This window comes from Mesoplodon bidens (assembly GCF_964165515.1).
Source record: "Mesoplodon bidens genome assembly, chromosome: 7".
NCBI classification, from domain to species: domain Eukaryota; kingdom Metazoa; phylum Chordata; class Mammalia; order Artiodactyla; family Ziphiidae; genus Mesoplodon; species Mesoplodon bidens.
The window spans coordinates 27,545,374-27,560,130 of NC_138164.1; positions in this window are offsets into that span (position 1 = coordinate 27,545,374).

Below are 14,757 nucleotides of genomic sequence, written 5' to 3' on the forward strand. Positions count from 1 at the left end.
TTAATGTACTGAATATTCATGACAGTGCTGTGAGGTAATTACAAAGAATATCCCTATTTTGCAGATTTGGAAACTGAGTCTAGAGCTCAAGTAACTTGTTTGAACTCACCTAGTAAGTGGTAAATTTGGGATTCGAACCCAAGCATCCAGATTCCAGAGCAGTAAAAGTAACTGCTTTACCATGTGGAATCCAATCTACAGCATTTTCCCTCTACCAAGTATCCACTGGAATTTTCTTTGCTCCTGTAAGTTTGAAAGATGCAGTTACCCCCACAGAAATCCACTTGCAAGAAGACGTAAATCCTGCTGTTAAGTATAAATTTAGATGTGCATAATTATGTAATCTTACAAAACAGAGCAGCCCGCAGTAATTCCACAATTGAAACACATCTTAATAAATATATTTCACATTCATGTGCATTTATAAGTTAAAGATATCAATCTCTCATCTAGATCTGCAGCTTTTAATTAAGTGTTGCTGAGTTAAACCTTTTTCTAGGAAACTTTTAGGCAATATCTTGTTCCTTAGAAGGATATGCTGTTTTTCTTAGAATTGCGACCTTCCCCACAGGCTTTTGTTTGTTCCTTTATTCCTTGGCCTCGAAGAAAATTTTCCTTTCATTTTCAGTTGCATCAAGGATTTTTTAAAATAATAAAATAAAACACATTTCTCTCTCCTTATAGGTTTATCATTTTAATGACTTTCATAGATTTCATTTAAGCTATGAAATTATGAATTCTCATTATGCTTGCTCCTGGCTCTTTAGTATTATTTAGGAGGAATAGAGGCAGACCCCAAGGGCTGAATTAATTTTATTTCTATCTTCTGTAACTTGTCTGCTGCACCTCTGAACGTTGATTTAGAGAAAAAAAAAGAAGCAAGCAGGCTTCTCCTTTCAGTCCCCTCTGACACACTAACTTTATAGATATTGGCTCCACTATTCTGTTTTCTGTGATCAATACTTTTCTTTTTAGAATCTCTACCCCTTTCCTCTTGGCATTCATCTTCTAAACTACCTCCAAATGCTTTTCAATTACCAGCTCTATACTTGAGTTTCCTGCTGAATTTTGAGAGGCGGAGTTGAAGAGATATGCCTCTTTAAAGCTTTTAAGCACCCTGTCTAAACAGGGAAATTCTGGGAATGTTGAATGATAATCTAGTGAATGGGATTCATCTAGGTGTTTGTAGTGGGTGCTGTGGTGCCCAGGCCAAATGTCCCTTTCTTTACCCCCACCTCCCACAGTTATTCTCTGAGCTGTAAACTGCTGACTGCTCACAGGTGACTGTTTCCCCTGAAATTGCTTTTGGATTGAAGGAAATAAGGTTACACCATTTTTCCCAGGGGCAGCCCATATCTAACAACTGTTTAATGGGGCCAGAGGCAAAGTTTGGGCCCCTTTCTTTCAACTTAGTACAATTCTAAAGGGCTATTATAGCCGCCAAACCCAATGTGAGATCAACTGAGGCCTCTATGATAACTGGACTGTAGAATTGTAGTTCAAATTCTCCCTCGACCCAAGTCTTCTTTCCTCACCTCTTCAAACACCTTTCCTCAGTGTACTCAATCTCAAACCCCCATTCAAGTTGCCAGTTCACAGTCTGTTTCTGGGGAACTGGCCTAAGACAGTGTTGAAAGGAATCTTTGCAGACTGCATATAATTCCGTAAAAACCACTACGATGTTATTTTTTTCCTAAAATTAAGCTATTTATATAATTGTCTTCCTTTTCCAAATAATATTTCCCCTATCTTCTAAAAGGCAAATCAGCTACAATGAAGGAATGAGAATTCTGCTTCTTGAAGTTCCCTTGTTTAATGGTGATTGATGCTATTACAGGCTAATTCAATTTTTAAAAGAAATTAATAAGCCAATCTCAATCTCTCTCTTCTCTCTTTTTCCTTCTATTGATAGTTCGATCTCCATTCCACTGTCTCTCTTTCTCTCTATGACACATACATGCTTTTTTTTCTCTCTTCATGAGCCAGGTCACAGAAGAAATTAGGGAATTTTTTTTTTAATCTTTATTGGAGTATAATTGCTTTACAATGGTGTGTTAGTTTCTGCTTTATAACAAAGTGGATCAGTTATACATATACATATGTTCCCATATATCTTCCCTCTTGCATCTCCCTCCCTCCCACACTTCTAGGTGGTCACAAACGACCTAGGTGATCTCCCTGTGCTATGCAGCTGCTTCTCACCAGCTATCTATTTTACGTTTGGTAGTGTATATATGGCCATGCCACTCTCCCCCTTTGTCACAGCTTACCCTTCTGCCTCCCCATATCCTCAAGTACATGATCTAGTAGGTCTGTGTCTTTATTCCCATCTTACCCCTAGGTACTTCATGACCTCTTCTTTTTTCTTTTTTCCTTAGATTCCATATATATGTGTTAACATACAGTATTTGTTTTTCTCTTTCTAAATAACTTCATTCTGTATGACAGATTCTAGGTCCATGAACCTCAATACAAAATACTCAATTTTTTTTTCTATGGCTGAGTAATATTCCATTGTATATATGTGCCACATCTTCTTTATCCATTCATCTGTTGATGGACACTTATGTTGATTGCATGTCGGGCAATTGAAAATAGAGATTCAATAAACATTTTGGTACATGACACTTTTTGAATTATGGTTTCCTCAGGGTATATGCCCAGTAGTGGGATTGTAGGTCATATGGTATTTCTATTTGTAGATTTTTAAGGAACCACCATACTGTTCTCCATAGTGGCTGTATCCATTTACATTCCCACTAACAGTACAAGAGTGTTCCCTTTCTCCAAACACTCTCCAGCATTTATTGTTTCTAGATTTTTTGATGATGGTCATTCTGACTGGTGTGAGATGATATCTCATTGTAGTTTTGATTTGCATTTCTCTAATGGTTAATGATGTTGAGCATTCTTTCATGTGTCTGTTGGCAATCTGTATATCTTCTTTGGAGAAATGTCTATTTAGGTCTTCTGCCCATTTTTGGATTGTGTTGCTTGTTTTTTTGTTATTGAGCTGCATGAGCTGCTTGTAAATTTTCGAGATTAATCCTTTGTCACTTGCTTCATTTGCACATATATTCTCCCTTTCTGAGAGTTGTCTTTTGGTCTTGTTTATGGTTTCCTTTGTTGTACAACAGCTTTTAAGTGTCCTTAGGTCCCATGTGTTTATTATTGTTTTTATTTCCATTTCTCTAGGAGGTGGGTCAAAAAGGATCTTACAGTGATTTATGTCATAGAGCGTTCTGCCTATGTTTTTCTCTAAGAGTTTGATAGTGTCGGGCCTTACATTTAGGTCTTTAATCCATTTTGAGTTTATTTTTCTGTGTGGTGTTAGGGAGTGTTCTAATTTCATGCTTTTATATGGACCTGTCCAGTTTTCCCAGCACAGCTTATTGAAGAGGCTGTCTTTATCCACTGTATATTCTTGCCTCCTTTATCAAAGATAAGTTGACCATATGTGCATGGGTTTATCTCTGGGCTTTCTATCCTATTCCATTGATCTATATTTCTGTTTTTGTGCCATTACGCTACTGCCTTGATTACTGTAGTTTTTGGAAAAGTCTGAAGTCAGGAAACCTGATTCCTCCAGCTCCGTTTTTCATTTTCAAGATTGTTTTGGTTGGCTATTTGGGGTCTTTTGTGTTTCCATACAAATTGTGAAATATTTTGTTCTAGTTCTGTGAAAAATGCCAGTGGTAGTTTGATAGGGAATGCATTGAATCTGTAGATTGCGTTGGATAGTAGAGTCATTACCACAATATTGATTCTTCCAATCCAGGAGAATGGTATATCTATCCATCTATTTGTATCACCTTTAATTTCTTTCATCAGTGTCTTATAATTTTCTGCATACAGGCCTCTTGTCTCCTTAGGTAGATTTATTCCTAGATATTTTATTCTTTTTGTTGCAATGGTAAAAGGGAGTGTTTTCTTTTTTTTTTAATTTTTTTAATTAGTTTCTGCTTTATAACAAAGTGAATCAGTCATACATATACATCTGTTCCCACATCCCTTCTCTCATGCATCTCCCTCCCTCCCACCCTTCCCATCCCACCCATCCAGGCGGTCACAAAGCACCGAGCTGATCTCCCTGTGCTCTGCGGCTTCTTCCCACTATCTATCTACCTTACGTTTGGTAGTGTATATATGTCCATGCCTCTCTTTCGCTTTGTCACACCTTACCCTTCCCCCTCCCCATATCCTCAAGTCCATTCTCAAGTAGGTCTGTGTCTTTATTCCCGTTTTGCCACTAGGTCCTTCATGACTTTATTTTTTTTTAATTCCGTACATATGTGTTAGCATACGGTATTTGTCTTTCTCTTTCTGACTTACTTCACTCTGTATGACAGACTCTAGGTCTATCCACCTCATTACAAAGAGCTCAGTTTCGTTTCTTTTTATGGCTGAGTAATATTCCATTGTATATATGTGCCACATCTTCTTTATCCATTCATCCGATGATGGACACTTAGGTTGTTTCCAGCTCCGGGCTATTGTGAATAGAGCTGCAATGAACATTTTGGTACATGTCTCTTTTGGAATTATGGTTTTCTCAGGGTATATGCCTAGTAGTGGGATTGCTGGGTCATATGGTAGTTCTATTTTTAGTTTTTTAAGGAACCTCCATACTGTTCTCCATAGTGGCTGTACCAATTCACATTCCCACCAGCAGTGAAAGAGTGTTCCCTTTTTTCCACACCCTCTCCAGCATTTATTGTTTCTAGATTTCTTGATGATGGCCATTCTGACTGGTGTGAGATGATATCTCATTGTAGTTTTGATTTGCATTTCTCTAATGATTAATGATGTTGAGCATTCTTTCATGTGTTTGTTGGCAGTCTGTATATCTTCCTTGGAGAAATGCCTATTTAAGTCTTCTGCCCATTTTTGGATTGGGTTGTTTGTTTTTTTGCTATTGAGCTGCATGAGCTGTTTATAAATTTTGGAGATTAATCCTTTGCCAGTTGCTTCATTTGCAAATATTTTCTCCCATTCTGTGGGTTGTCTTTTGGTCTTGTTTATGGTTTCCTTTGCTGTGCAAAAGCTTTGAAGTTTCATTAGGTCCCATTTGTTTATCTTTGTTTTTATTTCCATTTCTCTAGGAGGTGGGTCCAAAAGGATCTTGCTGTGATTTATGTCATAGAGTGTTCTGCCTATGTTTTCCTCTAAGAGTTTGATAGTTTCTGACCTTACATGTAAGTCTTTAATCCATTTTGAGCTTATTTTTGTGTATGGTGTTAGGGAATGATCTAATCTCAAACTTTTACATGTCCCTGTCCAGTTTTCCCAGCACCACTTATTGAAGAGGCTGTCCTTTCTCCACTGTACATTCCTGCCTCCTTTATCAAAGATAAGTTGGCCATATGTGCGTGGGTTTATCTCTGGGCTTTCTATCCTGATCCACTGATCTATCTTTCTGTTTTTATGCCAGTACCACACTGTCTTGATTACTGTAGCTTTGTAGTACAGTCTGAAGTCAGGGAGTCTGATTCCTCCAGCTCCGTTTTTCGTTCTCAAGATTGCTTTGGCTATTCGGGGTCTTTTGTTTTTCCAAACAAATTTTTAAATTTTTTGTTCTAATTCTGTGAAAAATGCCAGTGGTAGTTTGATAGGGATTGCATTGAATCTGTAGATTGCTTTGGGTAGTAGAGTCATTTTCACAATATTGATTCTTCCAATCCAGGAGCATGGTATATCTCTCCATCTATTTGTATCATCTTTAATTTCTTTCATCAGTGTCTTATAATTTTCTGCATACAGGTCTTTTGTCTCCTTAGGTAGGTTTATTCCTAGATATTTTATTCTTTTTGTTGCAATGGTAAATGGGAGTGTTTTCTTGATTTCATTTTCAGATTTTTCATCATTAGTGTACAGGAATGCCAGAGATTTCTGTACATTAATTTTGTATCCTGCTACTTTACCAAATTCATTGATTAGCTCTAGTCGTTTTTCGGTAGCACCTTTAGGATTCTCTATGTATAGTATCATGTCATCTGCAAACAGTGACAGCTTTACTTCTTCTTTTCCAATTTGGATTCCTTTTATTTCCTTTTCTTCTCTGATTGCTGTGGCTAAAACTTCCAAAACTATGTTGAATAAGAGTGGGGAGAGTGGGCAACCTTGTCTTGTTCCTGATCTTATTGGAAATGGTTTCAGTTTTTCACCATTGAGGACAATGTTGGCTGTGGGTTTGTCATATATGGCCTTTATGATGTTGAGGAAAGTTCCCTCTATGCCTACTTTCTGCAGGGTTTTTATCATAAATGGGTGTTGAGTTTTGTCGAAAGCTTTCTCTGCATCTATTGAGATGATTATATGGTTTTTCTCCTTCAACTTGTTAATATGGTGTATCACATTGATTGATTTGCGTATATTGAAGAATCCTTGCATTCCTGGAATAAACCCCACTTGATCATGGTGCATGATCCTTTTAATGTGCTGTTGGATTCTGTTTGCTAGTATTTTGTTGAGGATTTGTTCATCTATGTTCATCAGTGATATTGGCCTGTAGTTTTCTTTCTTTGTGACATCCTTGCCTCGTTTTGGTATCAAGGTGATGGTGGCCTCGTAGAATGAGTTTGGGAGTGTTCCTTCCTCTGATATTGTTTGGAAGAGTTTGAGAAGGATGGGTGTTAGCTCTTCTCTAAATGTTTGATAGAATTCGCCTGTGAAGCCATCTGGTCCTGGGCTTTTGTTTGATGGAAGATTTTTAATCACAGTTTCAATTTCAGTGCTTGTGATTGGTCTATTCATATTTTCTATTTCTTCCTGAGTCAGTCTTGGCAGGTTGTGCATTTCTAAGAATTTGTCCATCTCTTCCAGGTTGTCCATTTTATGGGCATAGAGTTGCTTGTAGTAATCTCTCATGATCTTTTGTATTTCTGCAGTGTCAGTTGTTACTTCTCCTTTTTCATTTCTAATTCTATTGATTTGAGTCTTCTCCCTTCTTTTCTTGAGGAGTCTGGCTAATGGTTTATCAATTTTGTTTATCTTCTCAAAGAACCAGCTTTTAGATTTTTTGATCTTTGCTATCGTTTCCTTCATTTCTTTTTCATTTATTTCTGATCTGATTTTAATGATTTCTTTCCTTCTGCTAACTTTGGGGTGTTTTTGTTCTTCTTTCTCTAATTGCTTTAGGTGCAAGGTTAGGTTGTTTATTCGAGATGTTTCCTGTTTCTTAAGGTGGGATTGTATTGCTATAAACTTCCCTCTTAGAACTGCTTTTGCTGTATCCCATAAATTTTGAGTCGTCATGTCTCCATTGTCATTTGTTTCTAGGTATTTTTTAATTTCCTCTTTGATTTCTTCAGTGATCACTTCGTTATTAAGTAGTGTATTGTTTAGCCTCCATGTGTTTGTATTTTTTACAGATCTTTTCCTGTAATTGATATCTAGTCTCATAGCATTGTGGTCAGAAAAGACACTTGATACAATTTCAATTTTCTTAAATTTACCAAGGCTTGATTTGTGACCCAAGATATGATCTATCCTGGAGAATGTTCCATGAGCACTTGAGAAAAATGTGTATTCTGTTGTTTTTGGATGGAATGTCCTATAAATATCATTTAAGTCCATCTTGTTTAATGTATCATTTAAAGCTTGTGTTTCCTTATTTATTTTCATTTTGGAAGATATGTCCATTGATGAAAGTGGGGTGTTAAAGTCCCCTACTATGATTGTGTTACTGTCGATTTCTCCTTTTATGGCTGTTAGTATTTGCCTTATGTATTGAGGTGCTCCTATGTTTGGTGCATAAATATTTACAATTGTTATATCTTCTTCTTGGATCGATCCCTTGTGCATTAGGTAGTGTCCTTCTTTGTCTCTTCTAGTAGTCTTTATTTTAAAGTCTATTTTGTCTGATATGAGAATTGCTACTCCAGCTTTCTTTTGGTTTCCATTTGCATGGAATATCTTTTTCCATCCCCTTACTTTCAGTCTGTATGTGTCTCTAGGTCTGAAGTGGGTCTCTTGTAGACAGCATATATATGGGTCTTGTTTTTGTATCCATTCAGCCAATCTGTGTCTTTTGGTGGGAGCATTTAGTCCATTTACATTTAAGGTAATTATCGATATGTATGTTCCTATTCCCATTTTCTTAATTGTTTTGGTTTTGTTATTGTAGGTCTTTTCCTTCTGTTGTGTTTCTTGCCTAGAGAAGTTCCTTTAGCATTTGTTGTAAAGCTGGTTTGGTGGTGCTGAACTCTCTCAGCTTTTGCTTGTCTGTGAACGTTTTAATTTCTTCATCAAATCTGAATGAGATCCTTGCTGGGTAGAGTAATCTTGGTTGCAGGTTTTTCTCCTTCATCACTTTAATTATGTCCTGCCACTCCCTTCTGGCTTGTAGAGTTTCTGCTGAGAGATCAGCTGTTATCCTGATGGGGATTCCCTTGTGTGTTATTTGTTGTTTTTGCCTTGCTGCTTTTAATATGATTTCTTTGTGTTTAATTTTTGACAGTTTGATTAATATGTGTCTTGGCGTATTTCTCCTTGGATTTATTCTGTATGGGACTCTCTGTGCTTCCTGGGTTTGATGAACTATTTCCTTTCCCATATTAGGGAAGTTTTCAACTATAATCTCTTCAAATATTTTCTCAGTCCCTTTCTTTTTCTCTTCTTCTTCTGGAACCCCTATAATTCGAATGTTGTTGTGTTTAATGTTGTCCGGAGGTCTCTGAGACTGTTTTCTGTTCTTTTCATTCTTTTTTCTTTATTTTGCCCTGCAGCAGTTATTTACACTATTTTATCTTCCACCTCACTTATCCGTTCTTCTGCCTCAGTTATTCTGCTATTGATCCCATCTAGAGTATTTTTTATTTCATGTATTGTGTTTTTAATCGATGCTTGATTCATCTTTAGTTCTTCTAGGTCCTTGTTAACTGTTTCTTGCATTTTGTCTATTCTATTTCCAAGATTTTGGATCTGGGAAATAGAATCTTGGATCATCTTTACCATCATTATTCTGAATTCTTTTTCAGGCAGACTGCCAATTTCCTCTTCATTTGTTAGGTCTGGTGGGTTTTTATCTTGTTCCTTCTCCTGCTGTGTGTTTTTCTGTCTTCTCATTTTGCTTATGTTACTGTGTTTGGGGTCTCCTTTTTGCAGGCTGCAGTTTTGTAGTTCCCGTTGTTTTTGGTGTCTGTCCCCAGTGGCTAAGGTTGGTTTAGTGGGTTGTGTAGGCTTCCTGGTGGAAGGTACTAGTGCCTGTGTTCTGGTGAATGAGGCTGGATCTTGTCTTTCTGGTGGGCAGGTCCACGTCTGGTGGTGTGTTTTGGGGTGTCTGCAGACTTTTTATGATTTTAGGCCACCTCTCTGCTAATGGGTGGCGTTGTGTTCCTGTCTTGCTAGTTGTTTGGCATAGGGTGTCCAGCACAGTAGCTTGCTGGTCGTTGAGTGAAGCTGGGTGCTGGTATTGAGATGGAGATCTCTGGAAGATTTTCGCCGTTTGATATTATGTGGAGCTGGGAGGTCTCTTGTGGACCAGTGTCCTGAAGTTGGCTCTCCCACCTCAGAGGCACAACACTGACTCCTGGCTCCTCAATTTGGGATGAAATTTTGTCTATTCATGTATTCCACAGATGCAGGGTACCTCAAGTTGATTATGGAGCTTTAATCTGCTGCTTCTGAGGCTGCTGGGAGAGGTTTCCCTTTCTCTTCTTTGTTCTCACAGCTCCTGGGTCTCAGCTTTGGATTTGGCCCCGCCTCTGCGTGTAGGTCGCTGGAGGGCGTCTGTTCTTCACTCAGACAGGACAGGGTTGAAGGAGCAGCCTCTTCGGGGACTCTGGCTCACTCAGGCCGGGCGGGAGGGAGGGACACGGAGTGCGGGGCGAGCCTGCAGCGGCAGAGTTCGGCGTGACGTTGCACCAGCCCGAGGCGCGCCGTGCATTCTCCCAGGGAAGCCGCCCCTGGATCCCGGGAACCTGGCAGTGGCGTGCTGCACAGGCTCCCGGAAGGGCGGTGTGGACAGTGACCTGCGCTCGCACACAGGCTTCTTGGCGGCAGCAGCAGCAGCCCCAGCGTCCCACGCCCGTCACTGGGCTCCGCGCTTTCTGTCGCGAGTCGCGCCCGTCTGTGGAGCCCCTTTAAGCAGCGCTCTGAATCCCCTCTCCTCGCGCACCAGGAAACCAAGAGGGAAGAAAAAGTCTCTTGCCTCTTCGGCAGCTCCAGAGTTTTCCCGGACTCCCTGCCGGCTAGCTGTGGCACATTAGCCCCCTTAAGGCTGAGTTCTCGCCGCCAGCCCCAGTCCTCTCCCTGCGCTCTGACCGAAGCCCAAGCCTCAGCTTCCAGCGCCGCCCGCCCCGGCGGGCGAGCAGACAAGCCTCTCGGGCTGGTGAGTGCCGCTCGGCACCGATCCTCTGTGCGGGAATCTCTCCGCTTTTCCCTACCCAGGTATGTGGGGAGTTTCTTGCCTTTTGGGAGGTCTGGGGTCTTCTGCCAGCGTTCAGTAGGTGTTCTGTAGGAGTTGTTCCACGTGTAGCTGTATTTCTGGTGTATCCGTGGGGAGGATGGTGATCTCCGCGTCTTCAGGAGTGTTTTCTTGATTTCACTTTCAGATTTTTCATCATTAGTGTATAAGAATGGCAGAGATTTCTGTGCATTAATTTTGTATCCTGCTACTTTACCAAATTCATTGATCAGCTCTAGTAGTTTTCTGGTAGCATCTTTAGGATTCTCTATGTATAGTATCGTGTCCTCTGTAAACAATGACAGCTTTACTTCTTCTTTTCCAATTTGGATTCCTTTTATTTCTTTTTCTTCCCTGATTGCTGTGGCAAAAACTTCGAAAACTATGTTGAATAAGAGTGGTAAGGGTGGGCAACTTTGTCTTGTTCCTGATCTTAGTGGAAATGATTTCAGTTTTTCACCATTGTGGACAATGTTGGTTGTGGGATTGTCATATATGGCCTTTATTATGTTGAGGAAAGTTCCCTGTATGCCTACTTACTACAGCGTTTTTATGATAAATAGGTGTTGAATTTTTTCGAAAGCTTTCTCTGCATCTATTGAGATTGTCATAGGGTTTTTCTCCTTCAATTTTTTAATATAGTGTATCACGTTGATTGTTTTGATATATTGAACAATCCTTGCATTCCTGAAATAAACCCCACTTGATCATGGTGTATAATCCTTTTAATGTGCTGTTGGATTCTGTTTGCTAGTATTTTCTTGAGGATTTGTTCATCTATGTTCATCCGTGATATTGGCCTGTAGTTTTCTTTCTTTGTGACTTCTTTGTCTGGTTTTTGTATCAGGGTGATGGTGGCTTCATAGAATGAGTTTGGGAGTATTCCTTCCTCTGCTGTATTTTGGAATAGTTTGAGAAGGATAGGTGTTAGCTCTTCTCTAAATGTTTGATAGAATTCGCCTGTGAAGCTGTCTGGCCCTGGGCTTTTGTTTGTTGGAAGATTTTTAATCACAGTTTCAATTTCAGTGCTTGTGATTGGTCTCTTCATATGTTCTATTTCTTCCTGGTTCAGTATCTGCAGGTTGTGCATTTCTAAGAATTTGTCCATTTCTTCCAGGTTGTCCATTTTATTGGCACAGAGTTGCTTGCATTAATCTCTCATGATCCTTTGTATTTCTGCAGTGTCAGCTGTTACTTCTTTTTCATTTCTAATTCTGTTGATTTGAGTCTTCTTTTTCTTCTTGATGGGTCTGGCTAATATTTTATCAATTTTGTTTATCTTCTCAAAGAACCAGCTTTTAGTTTTATTATTCTTTGTTATTGCTTCCTTCATTTCTTTTTCATTTATTTCTGATCTGATATTTATGATTTCTTTCCTTCTGCTAACTTGGGTTTTTTTTTTGTTGTTGTTCTTCTTTCTCTAATTGCTTTAGGTGCAAGGTTAGGTTGTTTATTTCAGATGTTTCCTGTTTCATAAGGTAGGATTGTATTGCTCTAAATTTCCTTCTTAGAACTGCTTTTGCTGCATCCCATAGGTTTTGTGTCATCATTTCTCCATTGTCATTTGTTTCTTGGTATTTTTTGATTTCCTCTTTGATTTCTTCAGTGATCACTTCATTATTATGTAGTGCATTGTTTAACCTCCATGTGTTTGTATTTTTTACAGATATTTTGCTATAATTGATATCTAGTCTCATAGCATTGTGGTCAGAAAAGATACTTGATACAATTTCAATTTTCTTAAATTTAACAAGTCTTGATTTGTGACCCAAGATATAATCTATCCTGGAGAATGTTCCATGAGCACTTGAGAAAAATGTGTATTCTGTTGTTTTTGGATGGAATGTCCTAAAAATATCAATTAAGTCCATCTTGTTTAATGTATAATTTAAAGCTTGTATTTCCTTATTTATTTACATTTTGGATGATCTGTCCATTGGTGAAAGTGGGGTGTGAAAGTCCCATTCTGTGATTATGTTACTGTCAATTTGCTCTCTTATGGCTGTTAGTATTTGCCTTATATATTGGGGTGCTCCTATGTTGAGTGCATAAATATTTACAATTGTTTTATTTTCTTCTTGGATCGATCCCTTGATCATTATGTCATGTCCTACTTTGTCTCTTGTAATAGTCTTTATTTTAAAGTCTATTCTGTCTGATATGAAAATTGCTACCCCAGCTTTCTTTTGATTTCAATTTGCATGTAATATCTTTTCCATCCCCTCACTTTCAGTCTGTATGTGTCCCTAGGTCTGAATTGGGTCTCTTGTAGACAGCATATATATGGTTCTTGTTTTTGTATCCATTCAGCCAATCTGTGTCTTTTGGCGGGAGCATTTAATCCATTTACTTTTAAGGTAATTATCAATATGTATGTTCCTATACCTATTTTCTTAATTGTTTTGTTTTGTTATTCTAGATCTTTTCCTTCTCTTGTGTTTCGTGCCTAGAGAAGTTCCTTTGGTATTTGTTGTAAAGCTGCTTTGGTGGTGCTGAATGCTCTCAGCTTTTGCTTGTGTCTAAAGGTTTTAATTTCTCCATCAAATCTGAATGAGATCCTTGCTGGGTAATCTTGGTTGTAGGTTTTTCTCTTTCATCTCTTTAAATATATCCTGCCACTCCCTTCTGGCTTGCAGAATTTCTGCTGAAAGATCAGCTGTTAACCTTATGGGGACTCCCTTGTGTGTTTTTTGTTGTTTTTCCCTTGCTGCTTTTAATATGTTTTCTTTGTATTTAAGTTTTGATAGTTTGAGTAATATGTGTCTTGGCGTGCTTCTCCTTGGATTTATCCTGTATGGGACTCTCTGTGCTTCCTGGACTTGATTAACTATTTCCTTTTCCATATTAGGGAATTTTTCCACTACAATCTTCTCAAATGTTTTATCAGTCCCTTTCTTTTTCTCTTCTTCTTCTGGGACCCCTATAATTCGAATGTTGGTACATTTAATGTTGTCCCAGAGGTCTCTTAGATTGTCCTCAGTTCTTTTCATTCTTTTTTCTTTATTCTCCTCTGTAATAGTTATTTCCACTCTTTTATCTTCCGGATCACTTATCCGTTCTTCTGCCTTAGTTATTCTGCTATTGATCCCTTCTAGAGTGTTTTTAATTTCATTTATTGTGTTGTTCATTGTTGCTTATTTCCTCTTTATTTCTTCTAGTTCCTTGGTAGATGTTTCTTGCATTTTCTCTATTCTATTTCCAAGATTTTGGATCATCTTTACTGTCATTGTTCTGAATACTTTTTCAGGTAGGCTGCCTATTTCCTCTTCATTTGTTAGGTCTGGTGGATTTTATCTTGCTCATTCACCTGCTGTGTATTTTTCTGTCTTCTCATTTTGCTTATCTTACTGAGTTTGGGATCTCCTTTTTGCAGGCTGCTGGTTCATAGTTCCCATTGTTTTTGCTGTCTGTTCCCAGTGGCTAAGGTTAGTTCATTGGGTTGTGTAGGCTTCATGGTGGAGGGGACTAGTGCTTGTGTTCTGGTGGATGAGGCTGGATCTTGTCTTTCTGGTGGGCAGTACCACATTTGGTGGTGTGTTTTGTGGTGTCTGTGGCCTTATTATGATTTTAGGCAGCCTCTCTGCTAATGGGTCATGTTGTGTTCCTGTCTTGCTAGTTGTTTGGCATAGGTTGTCCAGCAGTGTAGCTTGCTGGTCGTTGAGTGAAGCTGGATCTTGGCATTGAAATGGAGATCTATGGGAGATTTTCGCCATTGATATTGCATGGAGCTGGGAGATTACTTTTGGACCAGTGTGCTGAAGTTGGCTCTCCCACCTCAGAGGCACAGCCCTGACTCCTGGCTGGAGCACCTAGAGCCTTTCATCCACAGAATTCAGAATAAAAGAGAGAAAAAAGTAGAAAGAAAGAAAGAAAGAGAGAGAGAAAGAAAGAAAGAAAGAAAAAGAAAGAAACAAGGAAAGAAAGAAAGAAAGAGGATATAATAAAATAAAGTAAGATAAAATAAAATAAAGTTATTAAAATAAAAAATTATTATTAAGAAAAAAAAAATTTTAAGTAAAACAAAAGAAAGCAAACAAACAAATGATTAAAAACGGCCAGACAGAACCCTAGGATAAATGGTGGAAGCAAAGCTTTACAGACAAAATCTCACACAGAAGCATACACCTACACACTCACAAAAAGAAGAAAAGGGGAAACAATAATATATCTTTCTCTCTAAGTCACCTCTTCAATTTGGGATGCTTCATTGTCTATTCAGATATTCCAAAGATGCAGGTACATCAAGTTGATTGTGGAGATTTAATTGAGTGCTCCTGAGGCTGCTGGGAGAAATTTCCCTTTCTCTTCTTTTTTCACACAGCTCCTGGGATTCAGCTTTGGAGCTGGCCCCG